This window comes from Equus przewalskii, chromosome 4, assembly GCF_037783145.1.
Source record: "Equus przewalskii isolate Varuska chromosome 4, EquPr2, whole genome shotgun sequence".
Classification (NCBI taxonomy): Eukaryota; Metazoa; Chordata; class Mammalia; order Perissodactyla; family Equidae; genus Equus; species Equus przewalskii.
This window is the reverse complement of record NC_091834.1, coordinates 4,347,493-4,363,122: the sequence shown is the minus strand read 5'-3', so window position 1 is coordinate 4,363,122 and position 15,630 is coordinate 4,347,493. Positions and strand designations below refer to the sequence as shown.

Genomic DNA, 15,630 nt, shown 5'->3' with positions numbered 1-15,630 from the left:
ATAAATCTTATCTGGAGGGAGGGCAGACTGGAGTGAGGCCAAAGCTATAATTGGTAAAGAAGTGACAGTCACTCCTCTTAGCCAGGAAAGGGCCATGCTTGGTGTATTCTGAGTTGGACAATGGTCTGATTGTGTCTGTGTTCAGATGTGATTGCCAAGTGGTCCTGTGTCTGTCTTGATCCATCACAATCACGGTGGCCTTGTCTGCAGTTGATGTTCTGTGTCTAGCAGGAGAACACCAAGGGCCAACTTTGAGTGCTAGGCCAGCTCCAGGATGCCAGGGGCTGCTTTTCGTTTCTTGAGACGGAGGAGAGAATGCTGGTGGGCTGTCATTTACTTTTGGATTTAGGCTTTACAAAGACTTTGGGATCATAGAGAAGTAGGTTTGGATCCAGGCTCTGTGTGGCCTTACTCGCCAGAGCCCCGGGCACGAGGTACAGGCTCAGTAAATGGTAATGGGAAGGGATCTTCCTGGAGCAAAGTTTTATTCAAGGTCAGACAGTGTGAAATAAAAAGCCTAAATAGATCAGTGTGGGAGACTGTAGATGTTTACTTTTTTTCTTTAAACTTATCTGTATTTTCTGATTTTTTACAGTGAACTTATATTATTTGGGTTATAAAGAAATAACACAAGTTTCCCCCCAAAATAAATATAGGGTTATACTTAAGAAGGAGAAGGGACAAGTCTGCTGAGGCAGGTGGAATAAATCACTCCGAAGAACTGAAGGAAAATTCTAAATTACAACTCCCATGTCTCCTCCTCTGTAAGGGCTTACCTGACTCTCTTAACGTGATTGCTCTCTGCTGTGTCATAATTATTCATTCAAATACTCATGTCCCCCAACTGTAATCTTCTTGAGGAGAAGAACCATGACTTATTTGTTTGTTTTTCTTAACATCTGACAATGCTTAGCAAAGCAGACACTCTATAAATCTTTGCTGAATAATCACCTTAAACATTTTACACTTGAAAAGTCACTGCCCTTCTGGAAAAATCTTTTTTATCCTGAACTTTGGCTGTGGAACACCATGAGGCAGTGTGGCTGTTACCAAAGCAATGTTCCTTCTACTGACCTCAGGTTGGAAAGTATACGAACCATCATGTTAAGAAATCTGAACATTGTTAATAGCTTTCCATCTAAACACTGATGAGTTCCCTCAGTGCTCTGGGGACATACACCAGGTTAAGGGATTTTAGGTCTTCACCTTGAATCCTGAGGTCCTAAGTATTATAAACACACCTCTAGCTGAGTTCTGCTGACATGTCTCAGTGCAAAGGAGGAACCAGAGTTTTCTCATCTCCAGTCTGGGGCAGGGGTGGGGAGGTATTAGGCTGTGTGCTCCCAATTATGTTGAAAGTGGAAGATCCTTAGGTTCATTCACTAGCAGTAGAAAATAAAGAAGTGAATTCCTTCAACCCTCAGTACTCTACAAGGATTATTGAATGCCTACTGTGGGCCAGGCACTGTCTAGCCTAGAACCTGGGAAACATCAATGAACAGAGCAAAGGTCCCTGCTGTACTGGAGCCTCCATTCCAATGGAGACGAGAGAGGCAATAAGTATAAGACATCATAAATGATTAAATGTGCAAATGCTATAGGGAAAAACAAAGACTTAAAATAGAGGCCAGTCTTAATCGCCTAGTGGTTAAAGTGTGACACACCCCACTTTGGCGGCCCAGGTTTGGTTCCCTGGCACGGAACCACACCGTTCGTCTGTCAGTAGCCATGCTGTGGCAGTAGCCCACATAGCAGAACTAGAAGGACTTACAACTAGAATATACAACTGTGTACTGGGGGGCTTTGGGGAGAAAAAAAAAGAGAGGAAGATTAGCAACAAATGTTAGCACAGGGCAAATCTTTCCCAGCCAACAGAAAAAAAGGAAAAGAAAAATAGGGCAGAATAAGACTACATGGTTGGGTGGAAGGGAAGAGGTAGATTGCCATTTTAAATAGGGTGGTAGGTAAGTCACGCAGGCCTCACTGAGAAGGTGACATCCCAGCAAAGACCAAGAAGGAGGTAAGGGAGGTAGCCGTGTGACTGTCGGGGGGGGGTTGATCAAAATGTCACTAAGCGATTTTAAAGACAAACGTGGTAGTGTTTTGTGAACTACTGTTAGAGGTGATCAGAGTGAAAGATGGAGACAATTTCAGAAGAGACTGAAAACCTGAAAGGGACTAGGGGAAATCAGTCTTTTGCAGGAATTATTATTGAACAGTCTAGAAAGAGCTGCCGACCTGATCCATGTCTTCGAATCGCATAAAAGGAGTCATGTTGAAAATGTTAATATGAGTGTGGTATATACAGTCTGGGGATGAGGAATAACATTTCAGTTTATGCACTGATCCTCGAACTGTAGGTTCTTTATCTGTAGATTAGTGACAAAGCCAAGAAACTTAACTTCACGAAGTAGACACTACTCATAAATGGCAGGACCAGAATCCAAAGCTCTGGACTCACCACCCAGTGATGGCTCCATTATGCCAAGTAGATTCTTAAATTTAAAAAATTAAACACTAAAAACCCTCAGGAACCTCAACTTCAATAAACAAGATCGTCACCACTGGCTTAACTCTCTGAACACCTAGGAGAGAACAGGCAATTTTGGAGCTCTTGTAAGACAAAAGTGGCAAGTGTGAAGCTGACGTGAGGGTATCAGCTTGGCCGCTGCTGGCCCAGGGATGCACAAATCCTAGTGGGAGCCGGGCTGGGGCGGGGAGAACAATGGCGTGTGTGCATATTCATTGGCCCGTGAGCTTCTTGGCATACCCCTTCAAACACACACATTGATTATTTACCAAGGCCAGATGGCGGGCTTAACGGCCGACAGCAGTCATGCCCTGTAGTGCCCCCAAAGGCCACATGCCATTTATAAGCCGTGCTGGAATTCTCCATTGTGGGGTGGATGGAAGTGGATATAACCAAAGGCAAATTTTTATGTCAGAAGGAAAGAGGTCAGGCCTACAGTTGCAACAGACAAGCGTGGCTGCCGTCTGCCCTGCTCAGCAGTTTTTCTGCTGCTCCTCTCTCTCAGAATATGAGTGGTAGAGAGTGTGGCTGTGTTCTCTAAGGCCATTGGATCGTGAGGGTAGGAAGTGTATTTACTTCATTCGGATGCCAGACTCCTTGGAATTTCTTAATCCTTTGTAATAAGGACTGATGAAAGTTTATTTAAACCATGAGATGAAGGGATATGAAAAGATCAGTAAGCAAACCCATAGAGTGGATGAGGTGTTTAATCTACCTCGATATTTTTCAGCACTTCAAGAATACCTTTTAGTGTGAGGTGATGCTGATGGTGATTTCACAACGTATACATACATCAAAACAGCAAGGTCTACACTTGAAATATATACAATTTTTATTTGTCAATTATACCTCAATAAAGCTGGAAAAAAAGAATCCCTTTTATACCCAAGTATTGTACGCATGGTAGATCAGATCTACGAAAATCTTTCCTTGGCTGTCCTTGGTTACTCAGTAGCTTATGTTACTAAATGCCTTTCTAATACTCTGAAGTGCACATTTTTATTCGTTCCAACTAAACAAGTCAGAATCGACTAACAGTCAGAATTGGGTTTTACTGTATCTACTTCCACGGTTGAAGTGAAAAATAATGAATGATGTGTTCCACTTGAATTTGCTCCATGTTAAAACTTTTGCTATTGGAAGACATCTGTTTTCCCCGTGGCTATTGGGTCGCTTACATTTCATCGTGGTGGTTACAGCTGCTGTTCCCAACATCTCTGTGCTTCATCATTTACAAACAAATTTGTAAATTAGGAGGCTTGGGTAAAACCATCCAGGAGCCTCCAGTCTTGCTTCCAGCTCTCACAAACTACCCAACAGGGGAAGGAACTGAAGCCCTCTAGGGGCTGTGGCAGGCAAAAAGTGTCCCTAAGTGATCCTGACTACAGACGAGATTAAGGGGAGTGACAAAGAGTCGACTCGCAGGACCATAGTAAAATTTCTTGCTACTCGCTCTAGGTGGGTCTCACTACTTTTTTAATTTCCGAAAGAATGGTGTTTTGGACTGGTGCTGTTTATCTCAAGATGATTGAACATAGATTTAAACAGCCTTCTTTTCAGTTCTCAGGGCTATATACATTCCCACTTGACAGCTTTATCTAGTCCAAAGTCAAAACACCAAGATTTATGCCAGAGAAGAATTTGACATTGAGTTCTTTGGATGCCCATAGAAGTACGCTTTCTACTCAAGCTGCTGTATAATCGGCTGGATTCCCCCATGTTTGAAGGATGAAGCCTAGGTTTAGATCTATACAATTACTTGGGGCAAGGGAGCAAAGCTGTAGTACAATTTACAATTTTATTTTGGCTTTGAAATATTATTTCATGAAACCTGTTAATGCAACTTTATTTTTACATTTCAAGATTCAGTTGTTGAATGTAATAATTAATACAGATTTTCATGATCGTGTTTTTAAGAGTTGGAATTCACTAATATTAATTAACATAATATTGTGCTGTGTCCCCAGGGTGCATACATGGCACACTCTATCGGATGCATGGGAGTTATGTGGCAGTAGAAGGCAGTTTCACATCCTGTTCTTGAATAGCTTATAATATAGATGTACTAGTCCAAACATAGCAGAGAAAGAGCAAAACAGGATTACAGAAAAAATATAAACTCAGTGGGATGGCATTCTTCTCATCTCCTCTGAGGCCTTGCTCAACAATATCGCCCTCTGTTTCCCGAATCATCGTCAGCTCTTTCCTCTTTGCCGTCCCCTCCATGTCGGTGCTTCAACATACCAACGTCACTGCTGCTTTGAACAAGAACCCGGTCTTTGACTGCGAGGACTCCTCTGGCCATCATTCTCCCTCAATCTCCAGCTTCTTGAAGGAGCAGTGTGCTTCCCAAGTTTCACTCCTAACCCCGCCCTCTGGCCTCTACTGCCAACACTCTGGAAACGGTCATCTTCCAGGTCACCAATAACCTGCTAGGCGCCAACCAGTCCAAAGGACTCTGGTGCAAATCCTGCCTGACTTCCTTGCTCTTCTCAGTTTCCTTAATGAGTACTATTTTTCCCATGGGTACATTCTAAGGTTGGCAGTGATTCTGTCCTGGGGCTTCTTTTTGAATATCTCTATTCTCTCTCACCCCTATGATTTTCATCTCCTGAACTCTGTCCATATGCTTGGTGCTTACTCAGAGTCAGTGATGCAAGGTGGTTGAGAGCATGGAGTGTGGAGCTGTATATCTTTGGGTTTGAATTTCTGCTCTGGACCTTCCTACTTGTGTAATCTTTCCGAGTCTCAATTCCCTTAGTGTAAAATAGGGAAAATAACTTTTTGGTTGTTTCATACCATTCCCAAGAGCCTGGCACAATATTCTATGCCCAGGAGGAACAGAGTAAAGTTGTGAGGATTAAATGCAATAATGATGTGCATAGGATAGTGGCTAGCCCATAAATACTCTATAAATGTTAGCTATCATGATTCTTACTAGGCACTTCCATTTGGATGCCATTTAGATACCTTGAACTCAATATGCTCTAGACTGAACTTGACTTTTCCCCGAATCTGGACCCCTTTATTGCAGTTCCGGTTGGTGACTTAATCAAACCAGTCATAAAAGAGAGACCTAGATAACATTTCTTTCGACATTGCTTTCTTTCATCCACGTCTATACCCAATGTGTCTAAGACCAATTTATCTTATCTTCTTAACATCTCTTAAACCAACCCTTTTCTTTCCACGCCTACAGCCATTTCTTTGGTTCAGGCCTTCCCCACATTCTATCAAAAGGTTCCCAAACACAAACCTCACTTTTTCACTCCCAGTCTTAAACCCTATAACTGCCTCCATTTGCCCCATTTAGCCTGGCTTTCAAGGCCCTCCGTGATCTGACCCTGCCTCTCTCTCCAACCTCATCTCTGCATTTAGACTCTCTCCACACTGCCCACCCTTGCCTAACACCAAACTCTCTGCTTCCGCTGTTATAAGCACTGACTTCATCAAACATGCCATCCTGTGCCCTGTCTCTGTAGCTTGTGTATGCCAATTCCTTTCATTGGAATACTCTCCTCATTATCTCCTCCTCCGTCTTACTGATGAGGTTGTGTTCATCCTTGAGATCCAGCTCAAGCCTCTCCTCCTCCATCAACTTTATTTTTATCACTGTTCCACCTTCCACTTACTAATTAAATTTCGTTCCTGTATAGCATTGTCATGTGTTAACGTCTACGTGTATTTCCTACTGCACTTTGAACCCCTTGATCCAGCAGAGACTGGATCATTTTTATTGAATTTGTTTTATTTCTGTGAACAAGGCACAGTGCCTGGCACTTAGTGGGCACTCATATATTAGTTGAGGGAATGAATGAACCACATAGAGCAGGTATACCTTTCCAAAATTTTCTAATTACCATTATTTCTTTAATCACCAGCCAACCTGCCCCTCCCGTACCCACAGAACTGTTTTTACAGTCGTACTGGGGCCTTGCTGCAGTCCTTCTGCATTGACGGACTTTGTCAGGAGGAGCCCTACGAAGCTCGCAGTTGGATGGATGTTATTCTAAATGATGTTCATGGCATTGCTCAGTGTGTCCTTTCTTAGAAGACAAACTTCTCTCAAGTCTCTGTACCTGAGATAGCTACCCTTCTTCTGAGAATATCTGTTCCTTTCATGTTATGAACCCTTCAATTTCTGTACCTTTATAGCTTCAAAACCAAACTTACAATGTCAGAGCATGCATCTTGCCTACTTATCTCAACTGGATGCATTTTTGTCCAACCCTCATTTGTCATCATCTTTAATTTTTCCACTTTATTATCTTGTTTGATTATCTGCCTTTTTTTGGCAAGTTGCCTTATGTCTATTTTAGAGCAAGGCGAACTGTACTATTTATCCTTAGGTGCATAAAAGAACGTGAAAAGTACAGTAAAATGAAGACAATAATGTATGCACAAATGACTAAGAGAGGAGGAAACAGAGGAGAACATGAGAACAATTTTCTCGCAACAATGGTTTTAGCAACAATATCTTGCTGATGCTATCAGTACCCAATCAACTAACATTTTTGGAGCAACTATGTGTCACACGTGCTAGGCAGTGGGGGTGCAGAGACATATGACATAGAGTCTGTCCTCACAGAACTCACACTCTGATCAACTCTAGTCTCCATTCTGGCCTTTAGGATTGTGCCTGAGATACAGACAGGATGCCTTTTCCCGCCCACAGGAAATGAACTCTTTTAGTTAGAGTATAGACTAAGCCTCCATGGCAAAGTGCCTTAAACTGCAGGTGGCATAAATGGCTAGAAGTGTGTAAATGGCTAGAAGTGCGTTTCTCGGTCATATACCAGTGCGGAGGGAGGTGGTCCAGGGCTGGGGGAGGGGCTCTGCTGTGTACAGCACACGGCTTCCATGTCCAGGGGCCAAGCCGCTGCTCCAGCAGTCACCACGTTCTAGCAGCAGGAAGGGGTGAGGGCCAAGGAAGCATACCCATTCCTTTCGAGGGCGCGACCCAGATCACTTCTTCTTACCTCCCTGTGAGCAGAACTTAACTCCTTTGTCACAGAAAGCTGCAAGGGACACTGAGAAATCTACCTCTAACTGAGGACCACGCTCCAGTTAAAATAAACAAGGGCAGAATAGATATTGGGGAACCTCCAGCAAATTTCTGCTAATGTTAACAGCAAGCTTTCTTCTTCTTCTTGTTCGTCTTCTTGTTATTATTAGTATTGTTATGGTTATTATTATATGTATGAACTTCATCTCTTCAAGTTCTCAGAAGTCTAAGATTTTAAAAAATTATTACACAGTAATATTTTTAAAAAATAACACTTCAACAGTTCAGGTGGTATATTGTTTTGTATTCTGATTTTCACCTCAAACTTTTCATATCATAGGCAAAGTTTTAAAAAATGTATGGATATTTCCCCAGAAAAGGAGGGGGGCATGAGCATGGCAAGACAATGAGTCACAAGTTTTAGTGTTTAAGATCTCATTATTGACAGCTCATAGTAGAATAAATCTTATCTGAAAGAATTCTCTGTTCCCCCATTTATAGGTTATAAAGATATATTTTGGTTTTGCTCCTATCCCATTTATTTTAGAATATGAGAGATAAGTTGTTACGAGACACAAATCAAATTGAGATGGGAAATGGGGGAGGAAGAAAAGAGAAAAATACTTCCTAATATTGCTGGTTCTGTGTATAATTTACCTGTCTTTAAATATTAAGTAATCTTTTATACTGATCATAAGTATATTCCTGAACAGAGGGAGAACTATTTTCATTCTAAATTTATAACATTTTTGGAAGCTTAATTATCATACTTGAAGGTCAAATGGTGCTTTATTGCAATAAAATACAAAAAGTAATAAAGAAATTATTCCTGGGGAGATGAAAGTCTGGGTTCATAGCTCATTAAATGGTAACTTCACAGACCGTGTCTAATTTGTCATATTTAGCTTTGGAAGTTTCACACATTTGAATTTCAAATTAGATGAAGAGATACCTGAGGCAAAATACCTAGGGCCTTTGAATTCTAAAATGATTCAGGAGATATAGTTCCCATAGCATAATACCTTTATTTGTAAGAAGTGCCTGTCATTAAATATGTAGTGCTTGTCTGCCTCATAGGCTTTTGTTTTCAAAGTAATTGATAATATTAACCCAAAGTTCATCAACCACTCTCTCAATTCATTTTTAGGCATCCCTTCCTTTTTCTACCCAGCATATTGAAATCTCCATCCTTCGCACTGAATAATTTATTGAACAAACTGGCTGAAATATGTTTTGGAGTCACGTGATTACTTAAAAGTTTCCTTCCAAAATAAGTCAGTTGAAAGAAAAACACTGTCAAAAGAACAACCTTTGGGGGGAATTCAACACAGTCTCGCTCTTTCTGATGTGTCTGTGATCTTTTTAGGCTGCTGTGATCTCATGAGATGCTGGTGGGGTCAGCCTTTGAAAGAGCATAAACACGGAAATGCTTTTTAATAAATGAAGCTTTTCTCTACTGGCAGCGCGTGGTTTGTCTCTTGGACAAATTGAATTGATGATAGGGAGAATTTCTGCTTCCATTTAATATTGAGAAACCATATAATGATCCACATTTATGATATTTACTAAAAAACACCCAAAGATTTAAGCTATTAGAATGTGATTAAGGAAAGCATGACTGTGAGCTCCGACTTCCAAATGACATCCTTAGAAGCTAAGATGGAATTGGATGTGTTGGCTTCAGCAAATTTCTAATCTTCCATTGCTGTCTGTAAAGCTCAGCTGGCACTCTCTTGCCAGTGTCATAAGGACAAATTATTTATTATAACCTGTGAGATGCTCTAAATAATTGGAGATAATATAGAGAAAATATATTTAGTAAATGAAAGGTAATGTTCACAGAGTAACTCTATCTAATGCCAAGCGATAGATATTTAACATTAGTTGTGTTTAAAAGTTTAGAAAGGGAATGATAAGTACTTATTTTCATATTGTAGTGAAAGTCAGATTAACCCAGACTGAGTGGAAAATAATGAGATATTTTAAAAAATCTCACTCCCCCCAAAATAAAGATATTCCTTAGGAAGGGACCTGCAACTCTTATGACTCCAGAATATATTTTTTCAAATCAATTTTAAAGTACCTTCTAAAAACAATGATTTGAGTTTCTTTTATTTTCAACTGTATTCACTTATCAATTTAAAAAATTCTTTTCTGTCCTTTTTATGTAGTATATGAAATCTTAGTAAAATGACATACCTAATCGTCGGGTAGTTAATATTCCCTTGGCATCTAGGAAAATGTTTGGCTAAGCAGAGATCTAGAATATCACTGAAGCATTTTATTATTGACCTAAAGCTTTGTATTCTGACTAAACAAATAACCTGGGTAGGTCCTGCTGGAGAACTTGGAAGACAAACAACTTTTAAGTGGCACAATCACAAGCATCAAGAGGAATCTGGAGAAATAAATCCCAAGTGCACATATACAAGTGATTTTGAAACTCTTAAGAACATTTATTACCTAGGTAGTATGAAAAGATTGTATCAGGCTTAAAACTTGAAAAGTTTCCCTTCTTTTTTCTCATTTACCTGCTCTCTCTCAGAAGGTGTTTGACTATTGGAATTACGTAGGTCTTTATTTATTAATACTTTCCTGGTAAAGTTGCTACCAATTTGTGTTGACAATTTAAGAATTTTAAAGGTATTTGGCTTTTTCAACAAAAACAAGTCAAAGTGTGCCATGCCTTCGTTCTTCATCCTTTGCTGGAAACGGGCTTTTAAAAAACATGGAACTTTAGTGAGATTCTGTCGTACTTCTTATATCCTGTTGGCTTGCTTTTACTTTATTTTTTTACGCAAAGTAGAATCTTCATTTTAATTTGCCTGTTTAGCATTTCATATTTTATCTGTGGTTTCGACTAAGTTGATTCATGTTAACAACATTTGGCACACTCCTTGAAGTGGATTTTTTCTGTAGTGTAGAGAGTACAACCAATCATTTTTGTGACCCTACGACTATCCAAATTTGTTAACAGTTCTGTGTTAGGATGAAAAGTGAGTTCCGCACAGTGTAAAGTTCTGTCCAGCCTTTGTGTATAGTCTCCTGGGTCTCCCCAGTGAAACTAAATCAGGACAGTATTATGAAGCTGCCCCCTCGGTGATCTCTCTGGGTACACAGCCACTCCAGGCTGTCTTCCCCTGTCTCCAATTCAATCTCCTCTGACAACCAGCAAGGCCCCCAACCCCGGTGCATCCTCCCCTGTGTATACCTGCCGATGGTCCTCTGACCTGGTCTTCTCATCGCAATGCGGAGACACCTGGAAGAAACTGGGATGTCTTTATGCTTCTGTTAGTTTGTTCTATCCTGTTTTCTACAAAGCTAAAGTCTACTTCTTCAGAAACATTTTTGTTCTCTCTCATTCTTAGAAACAAAACTTCCCAGTTGAAGCCATTTGGCTTCCTTTATGTGATAGCTGGAGTCAGTCATGCAAGGTCACGTTGAAAGGAGCTGGGAAATTGGGCGCAGTGATGGGATGGGGGCAGCCGAGGGTCCTTGGAGAGGCAGAGAATCAGTAACAGACCAACGACATATCGAGATAAAAACATTTGAGCAATCTAAAAAGATGAGTCGGAACTAGTCCAATGGCAAAGGAGCAGGAAAGATGTAGTCGGAGCTATGCCACCGTGTGAGCTCTTGGAAGGCTGACAAATTAGGACCTCTCTGAAGCATGCATTTTATATTTAATAAAGGAAAGAGTAAAGACCTTTTTGCCAAATTCACATATTTCAGGAACTTGGCAGTTGATCTATTTTAGTAGTATGAGGCAAAGTGGCTACTATCCACCGGGGAGTGTAATAAATGGTGTTGGATTATATTATACTTCTTCAGGCTACTTAGTCAACTTTTCTGTGGTACATTTACCCTGATAAATGTGGAAAAGATAGTGTACTTCCTACAGACTTAGAAAATTTTCTTATAGCGCATAAAACTAAGTTGATATAGTCCCTTATTGAGACTTCCCAGGCTCAGAACTTTACTAGATTTTGGACCATATTTACACCATACATGCGTGGATATTTTTCAAGGAAGTTTGTACTTTTTCTTTCAACAAGTTTGGTGTGTACTAAGTATGTTCCTCTTTTGGAAGAAATAATGTTTAGTTATCTCAGACAGTGGATATTTTTGTTAAAAAATATCGAATTGAGGGGCTGGCCCAGTGGCTCAGCGGTTAAGTTCACACATTCCGCTTTGGCAGCCCGGGGTTCGCCGGTTCAGATGCCAGGTGCGGACATGGCACCACTTGGCAAGCCATGCTGTGGTAGGGGTCCCGCATAGAAAGTAGAGGAGGATGGGCACGGATGTTAGCTCAGGGCCAGTCTTCCTCAGCAAAAAAGGGAGGATTGGCAGCAGATGTTAGCTCAGGGCTAATCTTCCTCAAAAAAAAAAAAAAATGTCAAATTGAGTTTTCCTAACTAGTGATTTAAAACATGCTTTAAATTAAATCCAGGTGGATACTTACTAGGTGTTTAAACTACCCAGACTACTATACTAAGGGGCTTTTTGACAATGTTATGAGTATATTTTAGCATTTTTAAAAGGTTCGGATCTTCAATTATTTATTTTCCAAAATATTGTAAAATATATTACAACTAGGAGGGAACTTTCAATGTAATTCAGTTGTTTATTGAGAATCTGTTACCAGCTTAGCCTGGTGTCTCAGGTGGGCATATTTTCTGCCTTTGAAGAACTTATTTCTTTTTGGGAGAAAAGACATACTTAATGCAGAGAACAATTCTGTTTGCTGTAAAAATAAGGGCTGGATTGTATGATTAAGACTAATGGCTTCCAACTCAGATTTTCTATCAGAATCAGCTGGGGAGGTTTTTAAAAATACAAATTCCAACCTCCACTGGCAGAGATTCTGACTCAGTGGGTCTTTTCTCAACAGTCCTCCCCTGAGGGTGACATTGTAGGAGGTTCAGTGGAAGATGCCTTGTGCCAAAATAGCTTAGAAGAGACAGAGATCATTTTGGATAGACAGCTTAGCTTAGAGTGGAGTAAAACATCTTATAATTTATTCTCCTCATTGGGTCCAGGCCTTAGTCACCAGAATCTTTTAATAACAAGTAGCTAAGTTAATTGATGTCTCTGCAGATATTTTGCTATATTTATCTAACTGTTGTACTAACTAATAAATATTTCTCACTGATAACTGCCGTAAATTTTGCATTTAATTTAACTAAGTTATTTTTAATAACTTATAACTTAAAAGTTAGTTTTTATGAAATTACATATTTTCTACATATCAATGTTCTTCCTCCCCTTCTTAACAATTTATCCCACAAATAAAGACAACCCCTTTTGTAAAGTAGCTAATATCAGACATGGTAAACTACCATAATATCCTAAGAAACAAAGCAAACAAAAAAAACCCCTTTGGATCTAGTCCTTAACTAGGTGCTACAAAATCTTGTTTCTTGTCTTTGCACAGAGCCTTGTTGGAAGAGCCGTCTGCACTCAATAGATATCATCTCTATTAGGATTATTTTGTCTCTCCTTCAACCTCTTCTCTCTTAAAACTCTGTTTTCCGTATTTCCTTAGTGAAAATCACTGTTTTTCAGTCTCCTTTGCCACCTCCTCTTCTTCTAACAGTTCTTTAAATGCATGTTCACCTCTTCGTTTCACTTCTTGTTTTATGTTCTGCATCTCTCTGAGTAACCTGGTCTTCCCTGCCTCCGCCACCTCCAGTGTGATAATTCCCCGGCTGACCTCCACTACAGATCGCACTCCCAGCTCGTGTTCAACACTGTCCAACAGAAGTAGAATACGAACCACATATATAATTTTAAATATTCTGGTAGGCACGTTTAAAAGACAAAGAATAAATAGATTGAATTTAGTAATGTAACACAGAATATATAAAATATTAAGCATTTCAATATAATGTAGTCAATATAAAGTTATTAGTGAGATATCTTACTTTTTTTTTTGTACTAAGGATCCAAAATCTAGTGTGTGTTTAACACTTACAGCACATCATAAGTATTGGAATACTTGGTCTATATTAAGATTTTATAAAATTTACAGTTGAAAACTAGATTCATATATCCAAGTGTTCCATACCTACCTAAAGGCCTCCCAACAACTGAATGGAATATCAACAAATTATTTTCCTTTAATATCCACGTCCACCTTGACAAAATTTGTACATCTTTTCAGTTTAATTTAATTTTTTTGGTTAGTAAGATTGGCCCTGAGCTAAAATCTGTGGCAATATTCCTCTATTTTGTATGTGGGACTCCACCACAGCATGGCATGATGAGTGGTGCATAGGTCCATGCCTGGGATCTGAACCCGTGAACCCCGGGCTGCCAAAGCAGAGCATGTGAACTTAACCACTACACCACTGGGCTGGCCCCTGTCCATCTTTTTTTTAGAAGAGTTGATGTAACTTTGATACAAAAGTCTATCAGTTTCAAAACTACATCTCTCCAAGTAAATTCATTTACTCTATGTCAACCTAGTGTTATTAACATGGGATTCACAGACGTATTGCATAAATTGAAAAACAACTTCAAAATGATCAATATCAATAAGACATCCTTCAAATTTTCCTTGGAGTTTTTTGCAGACAATTTAGACAGTGCTGTCAATTGCAGTTAAAATCCTCAGTGTATTCATTCATATTAGGAAAATGTATAAAATCACTATTTATTTATATTTTATTTGAATTTCAACGTGAGTTCTCTTACTTTTCCAGCTACTTTGCAAATAAACTCTCGCTTTCCTTGAAGCTTCAAATTCAGCTCGTTCATATGCAGTGTGACGTTGGTGATGGAACATACATCATTGTGCCATATTTTTGTCATTGATTATTGGATAATTGGCCCTTATTCCTTTTGTTTCAAGAAAATCTTAAGTTAGAATTAACAGTTCAGTGAATCTTCGTAGAACTCTTCTACAACTTAACCGATAAGCATTGGCACAAAACACAGGTCATTAGATTTTTCTGCTGTTTTTTTCAAGAGTTCCACAAGCTGGTGATGATTCAGAGCATTTACCTGTATATATTAACTCTATACTAACAACTGTATCTGTGACACTTTCCGTAGATTCTGTTTTAAAAAACTGAGCACACAGGTATTTTCAATAGGTATAATGTGTTGATATCAAGCAATAAGACAATCTAGTTTTAAAATGCTAAGTTTCGATTTTTCGTCTAGCATAGTTGAAGCATTGACCATCGTGATAGAAATTAATTTTTTCATCTCTGGCTAAAACTCTTCAACTGGTATAAAACGTTTTAAAATATCTATGTCATGAGTTCTAGTTTTTAGATAGTGAATTGACAGTATTTCTTCATAGATTTGGAAGTCCTTTGAGAAAAAAACAGAACCAAAATATTAATTGGGCAGCGTCCCTCATTTCCAAACTCTTGTCAGACTGTCAGATGCACGTTTGAGCGTCCAGTCCTTTGCTCATAAATGTTCGGGAGATCATCCTGCCTTCACGGTCAAGCCCAAAGTCCTTAGCATTCATTTCCGTGATCTTGTCCTCCCAATCTTCCCAACTTCGCCTTTTCTACTCCCTCCTCTTAAGCCTTCATCCGGTCATGCTGACGTTGCTGTGGGTCTCCCGTTCTCCATGCCATTCCACGCTTACTCCAGAAAGAAGCACCTGTCCCCTCTCCTCCACCCACCTATCTTCCTTCTACTCGTCTTTCAGAGCTCAGCAGAGAAATCGTCTTCTCTGGGAAGCCCCTCCTGACAACTCTCTCCTCCTGGTCAGCCTGGAATTCGCACCCCTCCCTTGTCCATCATCTCTGACACCCCACCATAGCACTTAGGACGGTATATTGTAGTTGTCCCCAGCGGATGGTAAGCTCTTTGAGGGCAAGGACAGTGCTTTTCGTCTCTGTTTTCTTAACACCCAGAACAGCCCCTGGCATGTAATGGTGCTCAGAAAGGGTTTTGGAATGCCTATTAACTGTCACATCACATTTGTGTCGTGTGTTTCAAAGGATACCTGACTGACCATGTATAATAAATAACTGTGCTGTGTGTTGGGGTTCCACTCTTCACTTTCGGAATAATGCATTACTTTTAAATATAATAACTAAATAAAGAGTTGGACATCCTAATTTAGGAAGTT

The 15,630-nt window shown here is 39.8% G+C and overlaps 1 protein-coding gene across 2 annotated transcripts in view; it reads left to right on the top strand.

Moving 5' to 3' along the window:
- The window catches only part of RELN (reelin), a 459,315-nt gene that overhangs the window by 199,033 nt on the left and 244,652 nt on the right, over window positions 1-15,630 (top strand). The window lies entirely within an intron of this gene.